This window comes from Schistocerca piceifrons, unplaced genomic scaffold, assembly GCF_021461385.2.
Source record: "Schistocerca piceifrons isolate TAMUIC-IGC-003096 unplaced genomic scaffold, iqSchPice1.1 HiC_scaffold_595, whole genome shotgun sequence".
Classification (NCBI taxonomy): domain Eukaryota; kingdom Metazoa; phylum Arthropoda; class Insecta; order Orthoptera; family Acrididae; genus Schistocerca; species Schistocerca piceifrons.
The window spans coordinates 27,749-44,985 of record NW_025728838.1 but is presented as its reverse complement, the minus strand read 5'-3'; the positions used below and the strand labels follow the sequence as shown (position 1 = coordinate 44,985).

Below are 17,237 nucleotides of genomic sequence, written 5' to 3'. Positions count from 1 at the left end.
GAAAGACACGCAGCACCACTATCGGAGAAAAAACAAAATGATGCATCGGCCGGGAATCGAACCCGGGCCGCCCGCGTGGCAGGCGAGCATTCTACCACTGAACCACCGATGCTCAGCTAGTTCACAGCTTCCTGGTGCTTTCCGCGGCAGACGTCTGAGGGGAAAGTGGGACTGCCGTCCAGCGCCGTCGCATCCTCTCGAGAGAATGCTACACACGCTGAATCCTGAACTGCACTGCACTGCTTAAAAATGACGCCCGAACGCGATCGCCTAAGTACTCTTGCGGCGCACGCACGCGACGACTCTTGCCAAAGGACGCGAAATGTGCGTAGAGACGCTGTCTGGATGCGCTCGCCTACCCCGTAATGCGCCTACAGCTACGACCACCTTGAGCCGCCGCCGACAGGCGGGAAGCAGACACAGCGCGGCGTGCGCGGACGGAAACCGTGCGGTGGTGGTGTAATGGTCAGCATAGTTGCCTTCCAAGCAGTTGATCCGGGTTCGATTCCCGGCCACCGCAGCCGGCTTTTACTTTTGCGTATGAGTACTTTTGCCACGCGTCTTTAAATTAATGTTTCTTTCCCCCTCTTACTCGCTTTCATGCCACCCTATAGTGTGTGCGTCGATTCCCCTTGAGTCTCGACTTGTCTCGACTTTGCTCAGCTGACGCGAGAGCTGACGCTCTCCAATCGGCCTATATCAAGAGGACAAGCACGCGAAACGACTGAGAGAGGTATGGCGAGGCGGCCACCACATTACTTATGCCTCAAGTAAATACCTGCTGCCTGTTATCATGTATTGTCTGATGTTACATGTTCTGTCAGACAAATTCAGTTTTATTACTAGTACATTTCTTTTTTTTTTTTTTTTTCTTTGTTGAAAATTTTACAACACGCTCCTTCATTTCACTGTGGCCGCACGGCGCGACTTGGCATACCGAGAGGCAAAACGTGGCGCCAGTGCCCTTGACCGAATAGCGCTGCAGCTCCGAAACCGAAGAGGAAAGAGTAATACGAATTGAAACCGTCGGCAGTGCCCTGTGTTCGCAGGCGGTCACCCGCCCAAGCACTGACAACGCCCAGCTTCGCGCAGTAGCGGTGATCGGACGAGAAACTTTGTGTTCACCGTGCTGTGACCAGTGAAGTGTTTTAGCGCGTCCCGACAAGTCGCGTTCTGGTCCCCTATCAGCTCCCACACAATGTGACGACTTCTTTGTTACCATACTTCCCCGCCGAAATCGGCGTTGCCTTTTTGAAAGAGTGAAATCGTAGTGGCCCGTGGGGGGATCGAACCCACGACCTTCGCGTTATTAGCACGACGCTCTAACCGACTGAGCTAACGGGCCTCGGGAATTGCTCTGCGTATTGCCATGTAACATTTCTATGGTAGCAGTCCAACAGTGGACCAGCGTCTCTTCTTCCTTTATTCCGCTGCTCGTAGTAATTTCATTGCGTGCCCGTTTCTCTCGACTGTTTTCAGCTGACGTTTATGAACCAGTAGCTATAATGCGAGGAGGACGTGAAACAGCCTTTCGCAGGGTCAAAACTTGTCGTGACTTTTGCCGAAAAATTCCGTTCCGGTACCGGGAATCGAACCCGGGCCTCCTGGGTGAAAGCCAGGTATCCTAGCCACTAGACCACACCGGACGCGCAAGTTTTACTCGGGGTTTACACCCGGTCCACTCGCTTTCCGTGTCGCACTTTCCCTGTTTGCGAGCATCTTTTCGCGCGCCCATGGCGAGGCGCGCATGGCAAAAGTCACAATTCATTGCTTTATGCCTCGTTGTTACAGCGGTAGGAGGAAAAGCAAAGCTGTAAGTAGTAATATTTATTTACTTATTTCGCAAGTAAATACCTGCTGCCTGTCATCGTACAGCAGGTCATACATTGTGTGACTTTACACGTTATATCGTACGAAATTCAGTATTATTACTAGTACTTTTTTCCTTGAAAATTTCACATAAGAACTGCAAGTAGTAATAACGGGAAGTAAACATTATCACGCTGAGTCGTTGAAGCCTTGAGGATAACAAAGTACAAAGTGTTTTGCTCCTTCGCAAACCCCAGAGCCGTCGATTTAGCTGTGGACGAAAGTAAATTAAATGCCCCGGGTGAGGATCGAACTCACGACCTTAAGATTATGAGACTTACGCGCTGCCTACTGCGCTACCGAGGCAGGTGATCGCCAGGCCTTCTGGAATCTCGGTAAGTACCAAATACCAGTGGTAGAGAGTCTGCACTTCCTGGCTCATTTTTTTCTGTTGCTACACGTGCATTCCCGGCGCGACAGGCAACTTGCGATGCTAGGCCGACGCCAGTATGTACAATAGCGCACAACAGTCCAAACGAGCAGTCGTGCGCGCTGCATGTTTGGTTATTCCCACACGGAAATCCCGCGGTTCATTCTCATGGCTCACGCAGTTCGAGTGCGAAAGACACGCAGCACCACTATCGGAGAAAAAACAAAATGATGCATCGGCCGGGAATCGAACCCGGGCCGCCCGCGTGGCAGGCGAGCATTCTACCACTGAACCACCGATGCTCAGCTAGTTCACAGCTTCCTGGTGCTTTCCGCGGCAGACGTCTGAGGGGAAAGTGGGACTGCCGTCCAGCGCCGTCGCATCCTCTCGAGAGAATGCTACACACGCTGAATCCTGAACTGCACTGCACTGCTTAAAAATGACGCCCGAACGCGATCGCCTAAGTACTCTTGCGGCGCACGCACGCGACGACTCTTGCCAAAGGACGCGAAATGTGCGTAGAGACGCTGTCTGGATGCGCTCGCCTACCCCGTAATGCGCCTACAGCTACGACCACCTTGAGCCGCCGCCGACAGGCGGGAAGCAGACACAGCGCGGCGTGCGCGGACGGAAACCGTGCGGTGGTGGTGTAATGGTCAGCATAGTTGCCTTCCAAGCAGTTGATCCGGGTTCGATTCCCGGCCACCGCAGCCGGCTTTTACTTTTGCGTATGAGTACTTTTGCCACGCGTCTTTAAATTAATGTTTCTTTCCCCCTCTTACTCGCTTTCATGCCACCCTATAGTGTGTGCGTCGATTCCCCTTGAGTCTCGACTTGTCTCGACTTTGCTCAGCTGACGCGAGAGCTGACGCTCTCCAATCGGCCTATATCAAGAGGACAAGCACGCGAAACGACTGAGAGAGGTATGGCGAGGCGGCCACCACATTACTTATGCCTCAAGTAAATACCTGCTGCCTGTTATCATGTATTGTCTGATGTTACATGTTCTGTCAGACAAATTCAGTTTTATTACTAGTACATTTCTTTTTTTTTTTTTTTTTCTTTGTTGAAAATTTTACAACACGCTCCTTCATTTCACTGTGGCCGCACGGCGCGACTTGGCATACCGAGAGGCAAAACGTGGCGCCAGTGCCCTTGACCGAATAGCGCTGCAGCTCCGAAACCGAAGAGGAAAGAGTAATACGAATTGAAACCGTCGGCAGTGCCCTGTGTTCGCAGGCGGTCACCCGCCCAAGCACTGACAACGCCCAGCTTCGCGCAGTAGCGGTGATCGGACGAGAAACTTTGTGTTCACCGTGCTGTGACCAGTGAAGTGTTTTAGCGCGTCCCGACAAGTCGCGTTCTGGTCCCCTATCAGCTCCCACACAATGTGACGACTTCTTTGTTACCATACTTCCCCGCCGAAATCGGCGTTGCCTTTTTGAAAGAGTGAAATCGTAGTGGCCCGTGGGGGGATCGAACCCACGACCTTCGCGTTATTAGCACGACGCTCTAACCGACTGAGCTAACGGGCCTCGGGAATTGCTCTGCGTATTGCCATGTAACATTTCTATGGTAGCAGTCCAACAGTGGACCAGCGTCTCTTCTTCCTTTATTCCGCTGCTCGTAGTAATTTCATTGCGTGCCCGTTTCTCTCGACTGTTTTCAGCTGACGTTTATGAACCAGTAGCTATAATGCGAGGAGGACGTGAAACAGCCTTTCGCAGGGTCAAAACTTGTCGTGACTTTTGCCGAAAAATTCCGTTCCGGTACCGGGAATCGAACCCGGGCCTCCTGGGTGAAAGCCAGGTATCCTAGCCACTAGACCACACCGGACGCGCAAGTTTTACTCGGGGTTTACACCCGGTCCACTCGCTTTCCGTGTCGCACTTTCCCTGTTTGCGAGCATCTTTTCGCGCGCCCATGGCGAGGCGCGCATGGCAAAAGTCACAATTCATTGCTTTATGCCTCGTTGTTACAGCGGTAGGAGGAAAAGCAAAGCTGTAAGTAGTAATATTTATTTACTTATTTCGCAAGTAAATACCTGCTGCCTGTCATCGTACAGCAGGTCATACATTGTGTGACTTTACACGTTATATCGTACGAAATTCAGTATTATTACTAGTACTTTTTTCCTTGAAAATTTCACATAAGAACTGCAAGTAGTAATAACGGGAAGTAAACATTATCACGCTGAGTCGTTGAAGCCTTGAGGATAACAAAGTACAAAGTGTTTTGCTCCTTCGCAAACCCCAGAGCCGTCGATTTAGCTGTGGACGAAAGTAAATTAAATGCCCCGGGTGAGGATCGAACTCACGACCTTAAGATTATGAGACTTACGCGCTGCCTACTGCGCTACCGAGGCAGGTGATCGCCAGGCCTTCTGGAATCTCGGTAAGTACCAAATACCAGTGGTAGAGAGTCTGCACTTCCTGGCTCATTTTTTTCTGTTGCTACACGTGCATTCCCGGCGCGACAGGCAACTTGCGATGCTAGGCCGACGCCAGTATGTACAATAGCGCACAACAGTCCAAACGAGCAGTCGTGCGCGCTGCATGTTTGGTTATTCCCACACGGAAATCCCGCGGTTCATTCTCATGGCTCACGCAGTTCGAGTGCGAAAGACACGCAGCACCACTATCGGAGAAAAAACAAAATGATGCATCGGCCGGGAATCGAACCCGGGCCGCCCGCGTGGCAGGCGAGCATTCTACCACTGAACCACCGATGCTCAGCTAGTTCACAGCTTCCTGGTGCTTTCCGCGGCAGACGTCTGAGGGGAAAGTGGGACTGCCGTCCAGCGCCGTCGCATCCTCTCGAGAGAATGCTACACACGCTGAATCCTGAACTGCACTGCACTGCTTAAAAATGACGCCCGAACGCGATCGCCTAAGTACTCTTGCGGCGCACGCACGCGACGACTCTTGCCAAAGGACGCGAAATGTGCGTAGAGACGCTGTCTGGATGCGCTCGCCTACCCCGTAATGCGCCTACAGCTACGACCACCTTGAGCCGCCGCCGACAGGCGGGAAGCAGACACAGCGCGGCGTGCGCGGACGGAAACCGTGCGGTGGTGGTGTAATGGTCAGCATAGTTGCCTTCCAAGCAGTTGATCCGGGTTCGATTCCCGGCCACCGCAGCCGGCTTTTACTTTTGCGTATGAGTACTTTTGCCACGCGTCTTTAAATTAATGTTTCTTTCCCCCTCTTACTCGCTTTCATGCCACCCTATAGTGTGTGCGTCGATTCCCCTTGAGTCTCGACTTGTCTCGACTTTGCTCAGCTGACGCGAGAGCTGACGCTCTCCAATCGGCCTATATCAAGAGGACAAGCACGCGAAACGACTGAGAGAGGTATGGCGAGGCGGCCACCACATTACTTATGCCTCAAGTAAATACCTGCTGCCTGTTATCATGTATTGTCTGATGTTACATGTTCTGTCAGACAAATTCAGTTTTATTACTAGTACATTTCTTTTTTTTTTTTTTTTTCTTTGTTGAAAATTTTACAACACGCTCCTTCATTTCACTGTGGCCGCACGGCGCGACTTGGCATACCGAGAGGCAAAACGTGGCGCCAGTGCCCTTGACCGAATAGCGCTGCAGCTCCGAAACCGAAGAGGAAAGAGTAATACGAATTGAAACCGTCGGCAGTGCCCTGTGTTCGCAGGCGGTCACCCGCCCAAGCACTGACAACGCCCAGCTTCGCGCAGTAGCGGTGATCGGACGAGAAACTTTGTGTTCACCGTGCTGTGACCAGTGAAGTGTTTTAGCGCGTCCCGACAAGTCGCGTTCTGGTCCCCTATCAGCTCCCACACAATGTGACGACTTCTTTGTTACCATACTTCCCCGCCGAAATCGGCGTTGCCTTTTTGAAAGAGTGAAATCGTAGTGGCCCGTGGGGGGATCGAACCCACGACCTTCGCGTTATTAGCACGACGCTCTAACCGACTGAGCTAACGGGCCTCGGGAATTGCTCTGCGTATTGCCATGTAACATTTCTATGGTAGCAGTCCAACAGTGGACCAGCGTCTCTTCTTCCTTTATTCCGCTGCTCGTAGTAATTTCATTGCGTGCCCGTTTCTCTCGACTGTTTTCAGCTGACGTTTATGAACCAGTAGCTATAATGCGAGGAGGACGTGAAACAGCCTTTCGCAGGGTCAAAACTTGTCGTGACTTTTGCCGAAAAATTCCGTTCCGGTACCGGGAATCGAACCCGGGCCTCCTGGGTGAAAGCCAGGTATCCTAGCCACTAGACCACACCGGACGCGCAAGTTTTACTCGGGGTTTACACCCGGTCCACTCGCTTTCCGTGTCGCACTTTCCCTGTTTGCGAGCATCTTTTCGCGCGCCCATGGCGAGGCGCGCATGGCAAAAGTCACAATTCATTGCTTTATGCCTCGTTGTTACAGCGGTAGGAGGAAAAGCAAAGCTGTAAGTAGTAATATTTATTTACTTATTTCGCAAGTAAATACCTGCTGCCTGTCATCGTACAGCAGGTCATACATTGTGTGACTTTACACGTTATATCGTACGAAATTCAGTATTATTACTAGTACTTTTTTCCTTGAAAATTTCACATAAGAACTGCAAGTAGTAATAACGGGAAGTAAACATTATCACGCTGAGTCGTTGAAGCCTTGAGGATAACAAAGTACAAAGTTTTTTGCTCCTTCGCAAACCCCAGAGCCGTCGATTTAGCTGTGGACGAAAGTAAATTAAATGCCCCGGGTGAGGATCGAACTCACGACCTTAAGATTATGAGACTTACGCGCTGCCTACTGCGCTACCGAGGCAGGTGATCGCCAGGCCTTCTGGAATCTCGGTAAGTACCAAATACCAGTGGTAGAGAGTCTGCACTTCCTGGCTCATTTTTTTCTGTTGCTACACGTGCATTCCCGGCGCGACAGGCAACTTGCGATGCTAGGCCGACGCCAGTATGTACAATAGCGCACAACAGTCCAAACGAGCAGTCGTGCGCGCTGCATGTTTGGTTATTCCCACACGGAAATCCCGCGGTTCATTCTCATGGCTCACGCAGTTCGAGTGCGAAAGACACGCAGCACCACTATCGGAGAAAAAACAAAATGATGCATCGGCCGGGAATCGAACCCGGGCCGCCCGCGTGGCAGGCGAGCATTCTACCACTGAACCACCGATGCTCAGCTAGTTCACAGCTTCCTGGTGCTTTCCGCGGCAGACGTCTGAGGGGAAAGTGGGACTGCCGTCCAGCGCCGTCGCATCCTCTCGAGAGAATGCTACACACGCTGAATCCTGAACTGCACTGCACTGCTTAAAAATGACGCCCGAACGCGATCGCCTAAGTACTCTTGCGGCGCACGCACGCGACGACTCTTGCCAAAGGACGCGAAATGTGCGTAGAGACGCTGTCTGGATGCGCTCGCCTACCCCGTAATGCGCCTACAGCTACGACCACCTTGAGCCGCCGCCGACAGGCGGGAAGCAGACACAGCGCGGCGTGCGCGGACGGAAACCGTGCGGTGGTGGTGTAATGGTCAGCATAGTTGCCTTCCAAGCAGTTGATCCGGGTTCGATTCCCGGCCACCGCAGCCGGCTTTTACTTTTGCGTATGAGTACTTTTGCCACGCGTCTTTAAATTAATGTTTCTTTCCCCCTCTTACTCGCTTTCATGCCACCCTATAGTGTGTGCGTCGATTCCCCTTGAGTCTCGACTTGTCTCGACTTTGCTCAGCTGACGCGAGAGCTGACGCTCTCCAATCGGCCTATATCAAGAGGACAAGCACGCGAAACGACTGAGAGAGGTATGGCGAGGCGGCCACCACATTACTTATGCCTCAAGTAAATACCTGCTGCCTGTTATCATGTATTGTCTGATGTTACATGTTCTGTCAGACAAATTCAGTTTTATTACTAGTACATTTCTTTTTTTTTTTTTTTTCTTTGTTGAAAATTTTACAACACGCTCCTTCATTTCACTGTGGCCGCACGGCGCGACTTGGCATACCGAGAGGCAAAACGTGGCGCCAGTGCCCTTGACCGAATAGCGCTGCAGCTCCGAAACCGAAGAGGAAAGAGTAATACGAATTGAAACCGTCGGCAGTGCCCTGTGTTCGCAGGCGGTCACCCGCCCAAGCACTGACAACGCCCAGCTTCGCGCAGTAGCGGTGATCGGACGAGAAACTTTGTGTTCACCGTGCTGTGACCAGTGAAGTGTTTTAGCGCGTCCCGACAAGTCGCGTTCTGGTCCCCTATCAGCTCCCACACAATGTGACGACTTCTTTGTTACCATACTTCCCCGCCGAAATCGGCGTTGCCTTTTTGAAAGAGTGAAATCGTAGTGGCCCGTGGGGGGATCGAACCCACGACCTTCGCGTTATTAGCACGACGCTCTAACCGACTGAGCTAACGGGCCTCGGGAATTGCTCTGCGTATTGCCATGTAACATTTCTATGGTAGCAGTCCAACAGTGGACCAGCGTCTCTTCTTCCTTTATTCCGCTGCTCGTAGTAATTTCATTGCGTGCCCGTTTCTCTCGACTGTTTTCAGCTGACGTTTATGAACCAGTAGCTATAATGCGAGGAGGACGTGAAACAGCCTTTCGCAGGGTCAAAACTTGTCGTGACTTTTGCCGAAAAATTCCGTTCCGGTACCGGGAATCGAACCCGGGCCTCCTGGGTGAAAGCCAGGTATCCTAGCCACTAGACCACACCGGACGCGCAAGTTTTACTCGGGGTTTACACCCGGTCCACTCGCTTTCCGTGTCGCACTTTCCCTGTTTGCGAGCATCTTTTCGCGCGCCCATGGCGAGGCGCGCATGGCAAAAGTCACAATTCATTGCTTTATGCCTCGTTGTTACAGCGGTAGGAGGAAAAGCAAAGCTGTAAGTAGTAATATTTATTTACTTATTTCGCAAGTAAATACCTGCTGCCTGTCATCGTACAGCAGGTCATACATTGTGTGACTTTACACGTTATATCGTACGAAATTCAGTATTATTACTAGTACTTTTTTCCTTGAAAATTTCACATAAGAACTGCAAGTAGTAATAACGGGAAGTAAACATTATCACGCTGAGTCGTTGAAGCCTTGAGGATAACAAAGTACAAAGTGTTTTGCTCCTTCGCAAACCCCAGAGCCGTCGATTTAGCTGTGGACGAAAGTAAATTAAATGCCCCGGGTGAGGATCGAACTCACGACCTTAAGATTATGAGACTTACGCGCTGCCTACTGCGCTACCGAGGCAGGTGATCGCCAGGCCTTCTGGAATCTCGGTAAGTACCAAATACCAGTGGTAGAGAGTCTGCACTTCCTGGCTCATTTTTTTCTGTTGCTACACGTGCATTCCCGGCGCGACAGGCAACTTGCGATGCTAGGCCGACGCCAGTATGTACAATAGCGCACAACAGTCCAAACGAGCAGTCGTGCGCGCTGCATGTTTGGTTATTCCCACACGGAAATCCCGCGGTTCATTCTCATGGCTCACGCAGTTCGAGTGCGAAAGACACGCAGCACCACTATCGGAGAAAAAACAAAATGATGCATCGGCCGGGAATCGAACCCGGGCCGCCCGCGTGGCAGGCGAGCATTCTACCACTGAACCACCGATGCTCAGCTAGTTCACAGCTTCCTGGTGCTTTCCGCGGCAGACGTCTGAGGGGAAAGTGGGACTGCCGTCCAGCGCCGTCGCATCCTCTCGAGAGAATGCTACACACGCTGAATCCTGAACTGCACTGCACTGCTTAAAAATGACGCCCGAACGCGATCGCCTAAGTACTCTTGCGGCGCACGCACGCGACGACTCTTGCCAAAGGACGCGAAATGTGCGTAGAGACGCTGTCTGGATGCGCTCGCCTACCCCGTAATGCGCCTACAGCTACGACCACCTTGAGCCGCCGCCGACAGGCGGGAAGCAGACACAGCGCGGCGTGCGCGGACGGAAACCGTGCGGTGGTGGTGTAATGGTCAGCATAGTTGCCTTCCAAGCAGTTGATCCGGGTTCGATTCCCGGCCACCGCAGCCGGCTTTTACTTTTGCGTATGAGTACTTTTGCCACGCGTCTTTAAATTAATGTTTCTTTCCCCCTCTTACTCGCTTTCATGCCACCCTATAGTGTGTGCGTCGATTCCCCTTGAGTCTCGACTTGTCTCGACTTTGCTCAGCTGACGCGAGAGCTGACGCTCTCCAATCGGCCTATATCAAGAGGACAAGCACGCGAAACGACTGAGAGAGGTATGGCGAGGCGGCCACCACATTACTTATGCCTCAAGTAAATACCTGCTGCCTGTTATCATGTATTGTCTGATGTTACATGTTCTGTCAGACAAATTCAGTTTTATTACTAGTACATTTCTTTTTTTTTTTTTTTTCTTTGTTGAAAATTTTACAACACGCTCCTTCATTTCACTGTGGCCGCACGGCGCGACTTGGCATACCGAGAGGCAAAACGTGGCGCCAGTGCCCTTGACCGAATAGCGCTGCAGCTCCGAAACCGAAGAGGAAAGAGTAATACGAATTGAAACCGTCGGCAGTGCCCTGTGTTCGCAGGCGGTCACCCGCCCAAGCACTGACAACGCCCAGCTTCGCGCAGTAGCGGTGATCGGACGAGAAACTTTGTGTTCACCGTGCTGTGACCAGTGAAGTGTTTTAGCGCGTCCCGACAAGTCGCGTTCTGGTCCCCTATCAGCTCCCACACAATGTGACGACTTCTTTGTTACCATACTTCCCCGCCGAAATCGGCGTTGCCTTTTTGAAAGAGTGAAATCGTAGTGGCCCGTGGGGGGATCGAACCCACGACCTTCGCGTTATTAGCACGACGCTCTAACCGACTGAGCTAACGGGCCTCGGGAATTGCTCTGCGTATTGCCATGTAACATTTCTATGGTAGCAGTCCAACAGTGGACCAGCGTCTCTTCTTCCTTTATTCCGCTGCTCGTAGTAATTTCATTGCGTGCCCGTTTCTCTCGACTGTTTTCAGCTGACGTTTATGAACCAGTAGCTATAATGCGAGGAGGACGTGAAACAGCCTTTCGCAGGGTCAAAACTTGTCGTGACTTTTGCCGAAAAATTCCGTTCCGGTACCGGGAATCGAACCCGGGCCTCCTGGGTGAAAGCCAGGTATCCTAGCCACTAGACCACACCGGACGCGCAAGTTTTACTCGGGGTTTACACCCGGTCCACTCGCTTTCCGTGTCGCACTTTCCCTGTTTGCGAGCATCTTTTCGCGCGCCCATGGCGAGGCGCGCATGGCAAAAGTCACAATTCATTGCTTTATGCCTCGTTGTTACAGCGGTAGGAGGAAAAGCAAAGCTGTAAGTAGTAATATTTATTTACTTATTTCGCAAGTAAATACCTGCTGCCTGTCATCGTACAGCAGGTCATACATTGTGTGACTTTACACGTTATATCGTACGAAATTCAGTATTATTACTAGTACTTTTTTCCTTGAAAATTTCACATAAGAACTGCAAGTAGTAATAACGGGAAGTAAACATTATCACGCTGAGTCGTTGAAGCCTTGAGGATAACAAAGTACAAAGTGTTTTGCTCCTTCGCAAACCCCAGAGCCGTCGATTTAGCTGTGGACGAAAGTAAATTAAATGCCCCGGGTGAGGATCGAACTCACGACCTTAAGATTATGAGACTTACGCGCTGCCTACTGCGCTACCGAGGCAGGTGATCGCCAGGCCTTCTGGAATCTCGGTAAGTACCAAATACCAGTGGTAGAGAGTCTGCACTTCCTGGCTCATTTTTTTCTGTTGCTACACGTGCATTCCCGGCGCGACAGGCAACTTGCGATGCTAGGCCGACGCCAGTATGTACAATAGCGCACAACAGTCCAAACGAGCAGTCGTGCGCGCTGCATGTTTGGTTATTCCCACACGGAAATCCCGCGGTTCATTCTCATGGCTCACGCAGTTCGAGTGCGAAAGACACGCAGCACCACTATCGGAGAAAAAACAAAATGATGCATCGGCCGGGAATCGAACCCGGGCCGCCCGCGTGGCAGGCGAGCATTCTACCACTGAACCACCGATGCTCAGCTAGTTCACAGCTTCCTGGTGCTTTCCGCGGCAGACGTCTGAGGGGAAAGTGGGACTGCCGTCCAGCGCCGTCGCATCCTCTCGAGAGAATGCTACACACGCTGAATCCTGAACTGCACTGCACTGCTTAAAAATGACGCCCGAACGCGATCGCCTAAGTACTCTTGCGGCGCACGCACGCGACGACTCTTGCCAAAGGACGCGAAATGTGCGTAGAGACGCTGTCTGGATGCGCTCGCCTACCCCGTAATGCGCCTACAGCTACGACCACCTTGAGCCGCCGCCGACAGGCGGGAAGCAGACACAGCGCGGCGTGCGCGGACGGAAACCGTGCGGTGGTGGTGTAATGGTCAGCATAGTTGCCTTCCAAGCAGTTGATCCGGGTTCGATTCCCGGCCACCGCAGCCGGCTTTTACTTTTGCGTATGAGTACTTTTGCCACGCGTCTTTAAATTAATGTTTCTTTCCCCCTCTTACTCGCTTTCATGCCACCCTATAGTGTGTGCGTCGATTCCCCTTGAGTCTCGACTTGTCTCGACTTTGCTCAGCTGACGCGAGAGCTGACGCTCTCCAATCGGCCTATATCAAGAGGACAAGCACGCGAAACGACTGAGAGAGGTATGGCGAGGCGGCCACCACATTACTTATGCCTCAAGTAAATACCTGCTGCCTGTTATCATGTATTGTCTGATGTTACATGTTCTGTCAGACAAATTCAGTTTTATTACTAGTACATTTCTTTTTTTTTTTTTTTTTTCTTTGTTGAAAATTTTACAACACGCTCCTTCATTTCACTGTGGCCGCACGGCGCGACTTGGCATACCGAGAGGCAAAACGTGGCGCCAGTGCCCTTGACCGAATAGCGCTGCAGCTCCGAAACCGAAGAGGAAAGAGTAATACGAATTGAAACCGTCGGCAGTGCCCTGTGTTCGCAGGCGGTCACCCGCCCAAGCACTGACAACGCCCAGCTTCGCGCAGTAGCGGTGATCGGACGAGAAACTTTGTGTTCACCGTGCTGTGACCAGTGAAGTGTTTTAGCGCGTCCCGACAAGTCGCGTTCTGGTCCCCTATCAGCTCCCACACAATGTGACGACTTCTTTGTTACCATACTTCCCCGCCGAAATCGGCGTTGCCTTTTTGAAAGAGTGAAATCGTAGTGGCCCGTGGGGGGATCGAACCCACGACCTTCGCGTTATTAGCACGACGCTCTAACCGACTGAGCTAACGGGCCTCGGGAATTGCTCTGCGTATTGCCATGTAACATTTCTATGGTAGCAGTCCAACAGTGGACCAGCGTCTCTTCTTCCTTTATTCCGCTGCTCGTAGTAATTTCATTGCGTGCCCGTTTCTCTCGACTGTTTTCAGCTGACGTTTATGAACCAGTAGCTATAATGCGAGGAGGACGTGAAACAGCCTTTCGCAGGGTCAAAACTTGTCGTGACTTTTGCCGAAAAATTCCGTTCCGGTACCGGGAATCGAACCCGGGCCTCCTGGGTGAAAGCCAGGTATCCTAGCCACTAGACCACACCGGACGCGCAAGTTTTACTCGGGGTTTACACCCGGTCCACTCGCTTTCCGTGTCGCACTTTCCCTGTTTGCGAGCATCTTTTCGCGCGCCCATGGCGAGGCGCGCATGGCAAAAGTCACAATTCATTGCTTTATGCCTCGTTGTTACAGCGGTAGGAGGAAAAGCAAAGCTGTAAGTAGTAATATTTATTTACTTATTTCGCAAGTAAATACCTGCTGCCTGTCATCGTACAGCAGGTCATACATTGTGTGACTTTACACGTTATATCGTACGAAATTCAGTATTATTACTAGTACTTTTTTCCTTGAAAATTTCACATAAGAACTGCAAGTAGTAATAACGGGAAGTAAACATTATCACGCTGAGTCGTTGAAGCCTTGAGGATAACAAAGTACAAAGTGTTTTGCTCCTTCGCAAACCCCAGAGCCGTCGATTTAGCTGTGGACGAAAGTAAATTAAATGCCCCGGGTGAGGATCGAACTCACGACCTTAAGATTATGAGACTTACGCGCTGCCTACTGCGCTACCGAGGCAGGTGATCGCCAGGCCTTCTGGAATCTCGGTAAGTACCAAATACCAGTGGTAGAGAGTCTGCACTTCCTGGCTCATTTTTTTCTGTTGCTACACGTGCATTCCCGGCGCGACAGGCAACTTGCGATGCTAGGCCGACGCCAGTATGTACAATAGCGCACAACAGTCCAAACGAGCAGTCGTGCGCGCTGCATGTTTGGTTATTCCCACACGGAAATCCCGCGGTTCATTCTCATGGCTCACGCAGTTCGAGTGCGAAAGACACGCAGCACCACTATCGGAGAAAAAACAAAATGATGCATCGGCCGGGAATCGAACCCGGGCCGCCCGCGTGGCAGGCGAGCATTCTACCACTGAACCACCGATGCTCAGCTAGTTCACAGCTTCCTGGTGCTTTCCGCGGCAGACGTCTGAGGGGAAAGTGGGACTGCCGTCCAGCGCCGTCGCATCCTCTCGAGAGAATGCTACACACGCTGAATCCTGAACTGCACTGCACTGCTTAAAAATGACGCCCGAACGCGATCGCCTAAGTACTCTTGCGGCGCACGCACGCGACGACTCTTGCCAAAGGACGCGAAATGTGCGTAGAGACGCTGTCTGGATGCGCTCGCCTACCCCGTAATGCGCCTACAGCTACGACCACCTTGAGCCGCCGCCGACAGGCGGGAAGCAGACACAGCGCGGCGTGCGCGGACGGAAACCGTGCGGTGGTGGTGTAATGGTCAGCATAGTTGCCTTCCAAGCAGTTGATCCGGGTTCGATTCCCGGCCACCGCAGCCGGCTTTTACTTTTGCGTATGAGTACTTTTGCCACGCGTCTTTAAATTAATGTTTCTTTCCCCCTCTTACTCGCTTTCATGCCACCCTATAGTGTGTGCGTCGATTCCCCTTGAGTCTCGACTTGTCTCGACTTTGCTCAGCTGACGCGAGAGCTGACGCTCTCCAATCGGCCTATATCAAGAGGACAAGCACGCGAAACGACTGAGAGAGGTATGGCGAGGCGGCCACCACATTACTTATGCCTCAAGTAAATACCTGCTGCCTGTTATCATGTATTGTCTGATGTTACATGTTCTGTCAGACAAATTCAGTTTTATTACTAGTACATTTCTTTTTTTTTTTTTTTTTTCTTTGTTGAAAATTTTACAACACGCTCCTTCATTTCACTGTGGCCGCACGGCGCGACTTGGCATACCGAGAGGCAAAACGTGGCGCCAGTGCCCTTGACCGAATAGCGCTGCAGCTCCGAAACCGAAGAGGAAAGAGTAATACGAATTGAAACCGTCGGCAGTGCCCTGTGTTCGCAGGCGGTCACCCGCCCAAGCACTGACAACGCCCAGCTTCGCGCAGTAGCGGTGATCGGACGAGAAACTTTGTGTTCACCGTGCTGTGACCAGTGAAGTGTTTTAGCGCGTCCCGACAAGTCGCGTTCTGGTCCCCTATCAGCTCCCACACAATGTGACGACTTCTTTGTTACCATACTTCCCCGCCGAAATCGGCGTTGCCTTTTTGAAAGAGTGAAATCGTAGTGGCCCGTGGGGGGATCGAACCCACGACCTTCGCGTTATTAGCACGACGCTCTAACCGACTGAGCTAACGGGCCTCGGGAATTGCTCTGCGTATTGCCATGTAACATTTCTATGGTAGCAGTCCAACAGTGGACCAGCGTCTCTTCTTCCTTTATTCCGCTGCTCGTAGTAATTTCATTGCGTGCCCGTTTCTCTCGACTGTTTTCAGCTGACGTTTATGAACCAGTAGCTATAATGCGAGGAGGACGTGAAACAGCCTTTCGCAGGGTCAAAACTTGTCGTGACTTTTGCCGAAAAATTCCGTTCCGGTACCGGGAATCGAACCCGGGCCTCCTGGGTGAAAGCCAGGTATCCTAGCCACTAGACCACACCGGACGCGCAAGTTTTACTCGGGGTTTACACCCGGTCCACTCGCTTTCCGTGTCGCACTTTCCCTGTTTGCGAGCATCTTTTCGCGCGCCCATGGCGAGGCGCGCATGGCAAAAGTCACAATTCATTGCTTTATGCCTCGTTGTTACAGCGGTAGGAGGAAAAGCAAAGCTGTAAGTAGTAATATTTATTTACTTATTTCGCAAGTAAATACCTGCTGCCTGTCATCGTACAGCAGGTCATACATTGTGTGACTTTACACGTTATATCGTACGAAATTCAGTATTATTACTAGTACTTTTTTCCTTGAAAATTTCACATAAGAACTGCAAGTAGTAATAACGGGAAGTAAACATTATCACGCTGAGTCGTTGAAGCCTTGAGGATAACAAAGTACAAAGTGTTTTGCTCCTTCGCAAACCCCAGAGCCGTCGATTTAGCTGTGGACGAAAGTAAATTAAATGCCCCGGGTGAGGATCGAACTCACGACCTTAAGATTATGAGACTTACGCGCTGCCTACTGCGCTACCGAGGCAGGTGATCGCCAGGCCTTCTGGAATCTCGGTAAGTACCAAATACCAGTGGTAGAGAGTCTGCACTTCCTGGCTCATTTTTTTCTGTTGCTACACGTGCATTCCCGGCGCGACAGGCAACTTGCGATGCTAGGCCGACGCCAGTATGTACAATAGCGCACAACAGTCCAAACGAGCAGTCGTGCGCGCTGCATGTTTGGTTATTCCCACACGGAAATCCCGCGGTTCATTCTCATGGCTCACGCAGTTCGAGTGCGAAAGACACGCAGCACCACTATCGGAGAAAAAACAAAATGATGCATCGGCCGGGAATCGAACCCGGGCCGCCCGCGTGGCAGGCGAGCATTCTACCACTGAACCACCGATGCTCAGCTAGTTCACAGCTTCCTGGTGCTTTCCGCGGCAGACGTCTGAGGGGAAAGTGGGACTGCCGTCCAGCGCCGTCGCATCCTCTCGAGAGAATGCTACACACGCTGAATCCTGAACTGCA

The 17,237-nt window shown here is 51.6% G+C and overlaps 36 non-coding genes across 36 annotated transcripts; 7 read left to right on the top strand and 29 right to left on the bottom strand.

Annotated features, from left to right (window-relative positions):
* Window positions 1–41: 41 nt before the first annotated feature.
* Trnag-gcc lies at window positions 42–112 on the bottom strand. Its single transcript has one exon. It is a non-coding gene; the product is annotated as a tRNA-Gly (tRNA).
* Window positions 113–448: 336 nt separating this feature from the next.
* Trnag-ucc lies at window positions 449–520 on the top strand. Its single transcript has one exon. It is a non-coding gene; the product is annotated as a tRNA-Gly (tRNA).
* Window positions 521–1,271: 751 nt separating this feature from the next.
* On the bottom strand, window positions 1,272–1,345 carry Trnai-aau. The gene has a single exon. It is a non-coding gene; the product is annotated as a tRNA-Ile (tRNA).
* Window positions 1,346–1,574: 229 nt separating this feature from the next.
* Window positions 1,575–1,646, bottom strand: Trnae-uuc. Its single transcript has one exon. It is a non-coding gene; the product is annotated as a tRNA-Glu (tRNA).
* A 456-nt stretch (window positions 1,647–2,102) lies between these two features.
* Window positions 2,103–2,175, bottom strand: Trnam-cau. The gene has a single exon. It is a non-coding gene; the product is annotated as a tRNA-Met (tRNA).
* A 295-nt stretch (window positions 2,176–2,470) lies between these two features.
* Trnag-gcc lies at window positions 2,471–2,541 on the bottom strand. The gene has a single exon. It is a non-coding gene; the product is annotated as a tRNA-Gly (tRNA).
* A 336-nt stretch (window positions 2,542–2,877) lies between these two features.
* On the top strand, window positions 2,878–2,949 carry Trnag-ucc. Its single transcript has one exon. It is a non-coding gene; the product is annotated as a tRNA-Gly (tRNA).
* Window positions 2,950–3,700: 751 nt separating this feature from the next.
* On the bottom strand, window positions 3,701–3,774 carry Trnai-aau. The gene has a single exon. It is a non-coding gene; the product is annotated as a tRNA-Ile (tRNA).
* A 229-nt stretch (window positions 3,775–4,003) lies between these two features.
* Trnae-uuc lies at window positions 4,004–4,075 on the bottom strand. The gene has a single exon. It is a non-coding gene; the product is annotated as a tRNA-Glu (tRNA).
* A 456-nt stretch (window positions 4,076–4,531) lies between these two features.
* Window positions 4,532–4,604, bottom strand: Trnam-cau. Its single transcript has one exon. It is a non-coding gene; the product is annotated as a tRNA-Met (tRNA).
* Window positions 4,605–4,899: 295 nt separating this feature from the next.
* Trnag-gcc lies at window positions 4,900–4,970 on the bottom strand. Its single transcript has one exon. It is a non-coding gene; the product is annotated as a tRNA-Gly (tRNA).
* Window positions 4,971–5,306: 336 nt separating this feature from the next.
* Window positions 5,307–5,378, top strand: Trnag-ucc. The gene has a single exon. It is a non-coding gene; the product is annotated as a tRNA-Gly (tRNA).
* A 751-nt stretch (window positions 5,379–6,129) lies between these two features.
* On the bottom strand, window positions 6,130–6,203 carry Trnai-aau. The gene has a single exon. It is a non-coding gene; the product is annotated as a tRNA-Ile (tRNA).
* A 229-nt stretch (window positions 6,204–6,432) lies between these two features.
* Trnae-uuc lies at window positions 6,433–6,504 on the bottom strand. Its single transcript has one exon. It is a non-coding gene; the product is annotated as a tRNA-Glu (tRNA).
* Window positions 6,505–6,960: 456 nt separating this feature from the next.
* Trnam-cau lies at window positions 6,961–7,033 on the bottom strand. The gene has a single exon. It is a non-coding gene; the product is annotated as a tRNA-Met (tRNA).
* A 295-nt stretch (window positions 7,034–7,328) lies between these two features.
* Trnag-gcc lies at window positions 7,329–7,399 on the bottom strand. Its single transcript has one exon. It is a non-coding gene; the product is annotated as a tRNA-Gly (tRNA).
* A 336-nt stretch (window positions 7,400–7,735) lies between these two features.
* Trnag-ucc lies at window positions 7,736–7,807 on the top strand. The gene has a single exon. It is a non-coding gene; the product is annotated as a tRNA-Gly (tRNA).
* A 750-nt stretch (window positions 7,808–8,557) lies between these two features.
* On the bottom strand, window positions 8,558–8,631 carry Trnai-aau. The gene has a single exon. It is a non-coding gene; the product is annotated as a tRNA-Ile (tRNA).
* Window positions 8,632–8,860: 229 nt separating this feature from the next.
* Window positions 8,861–8,932, bottom strand: Trnae-uuc. Its single transcript has one exon. It is a non-coding gene; the product is annotated as a tRNA-Glu (tRNA).
* A 456-nt stretch (window positions 8,933–9,388) lies between these two features.
* Trnam-cau lies at window positions 9,389–9,461 on the bottom strand. The gene has a single exon. It is a non-coding gene; the product is annotated as a tRNA-Met (tRNA).
* A 295-nt stretch (window positions 9,462–9,756) lies between these two features.
* On the bottom strand, window positions 9,757–9,827 carry Trnag-gcc. Its single transcript has one exon. It is a non-coding gene; the product is annotated as a tRNA-Gly (tRNA).
* A 336-nt stretch (window positions 9,828–10,163) lies between these two features.
* On the top strand, window positions 10,164–10,235 carry Trnag-ucc. Its single transcript has one exon. It is a non-coding gene; the product is annotated as a tRNA-Gly (tRNA).
* A 750-nt stretch (window positions 10,236–10,985) lies between these two features.
* Window positions 10,986–11,059, bottom strand: Trnai-aau. Its single transcript has one exon. It is a non-coding gene; the product is annotated as a tRNA-Ile (tRNA).
* A 229-nt stretch (window positions 11,060–11,288) lies between these two features.
* On the bottom strand, window positions 11,289–11,360 carry Trnae-uuc. Its single transcript has one exon. It is a non-coding gene; the product is annotated as a tRNA-Glu (tRNA).
* A 456-nt stretch (window positions 11,361–11,816) lies between these two features.
* On the bottom strand, window positions 11,817–11,889 carry Trnam-cau. Its single transcript has one exon. It is a non-coding gene; the product is annotated as a tRNA-Met (tRNA).
* Window positions 11,890–12,184: 295 nt separating this feature from the next.
* On the bottom strand, window positions 12,185–12,255 carry Trnag-gcc. The gene has a single exon. It is a non-coding gene; the product is annotated as a tRNA-Gly (tRNA).
* A 336-nt stretch (window positions 12,256–12,591) lies between these two features.
* Window positions 12,592–12,663, top strand: Trnag-ucc. Its single transcript has one exon. It is a non-coding gene; the product is annotated as a tRNA-Gly (tRNA).
* Window positions 12,664–13,415: 752 nt separating this feature from the next.
* Window positions 13,416–13,489, bottom strand: Trnai-aau. Its single transcript has one exon. It is a non-coding gene; the product is annotated as a tRNA-Ile (tRNA).
* Window positions 13,490–13,718: 229 nt separating this feature from the next.
* Window positions 13,719–13,790, bottom strand: Trnae-uuc. The gene has a single exon. It is a non-coding gene; the product is annotated as a tRNA-Glu (tRNA).
* Window positions 13,791–14,246: 456 nt separating this feature from the next.
* On the bottom strand, window positions 14,247–14,319 carry Trnam-cau. Its single transcript has one exon. It is a non-coding gene; the product is annotated as a tRNA-Met (tRNA).
* A 295-nt stretch (window positions 14,320–14,614) lies between these two features.
* Trnag-gcc lies at window positions 14,615–14,685 on the bottom strand. The gene has a single exon. It is a non-coding gene; the product is annotated as a tRNA-Gly (tRNA).
* Window positions 14,686–15,021: 336 nt separating this feature from the next.
* On the top strand, window positions 15,022–15,093 carry Trnag-ucc. Its single transcript has one exon. It is a non-coding gene; the product is annotated as a tRNA-Gly (tRNA).
* Window positions 15,094–15,845: 752 nt separating this feature from the next.
* Trnai-aau lies at window positions 15,846–15,919 on the bottom strand. The gene has a single exon. It is a non-coding gene; the product is annotated as a tRNA-Ile (tRNA).
* A 229-nt stretch (window positions 15,920–16,148) lies between these two features.
* Window positions 16,149–16,220, bottom strand: Trnae-uuc. The gene has a single exon. It is a non-coding gene; the product is annotated as a tRNA-Glu (tRNA).
* Window positions 16,221–16,676: 456 nt separating this feature from the next.
* Window positions 16,677–16,749, bottom strand: Trnam-cau. The gene has a single exon. It is a non-coding gene; the product is annotated as a tRNA-Met (tRNA).
* A 295-nt stretch (window positions 16,750–17,044) lies between these two features.
* Window positions 17,045–17,115, bottom strand: Trnag-gcc. The gene has a single exon. It is a non-coding gene; the product is annotated as a tRNA-Gly (tRNA).
* Window positions 17,116–17,237: the final 122 nt, after the last annotated feature.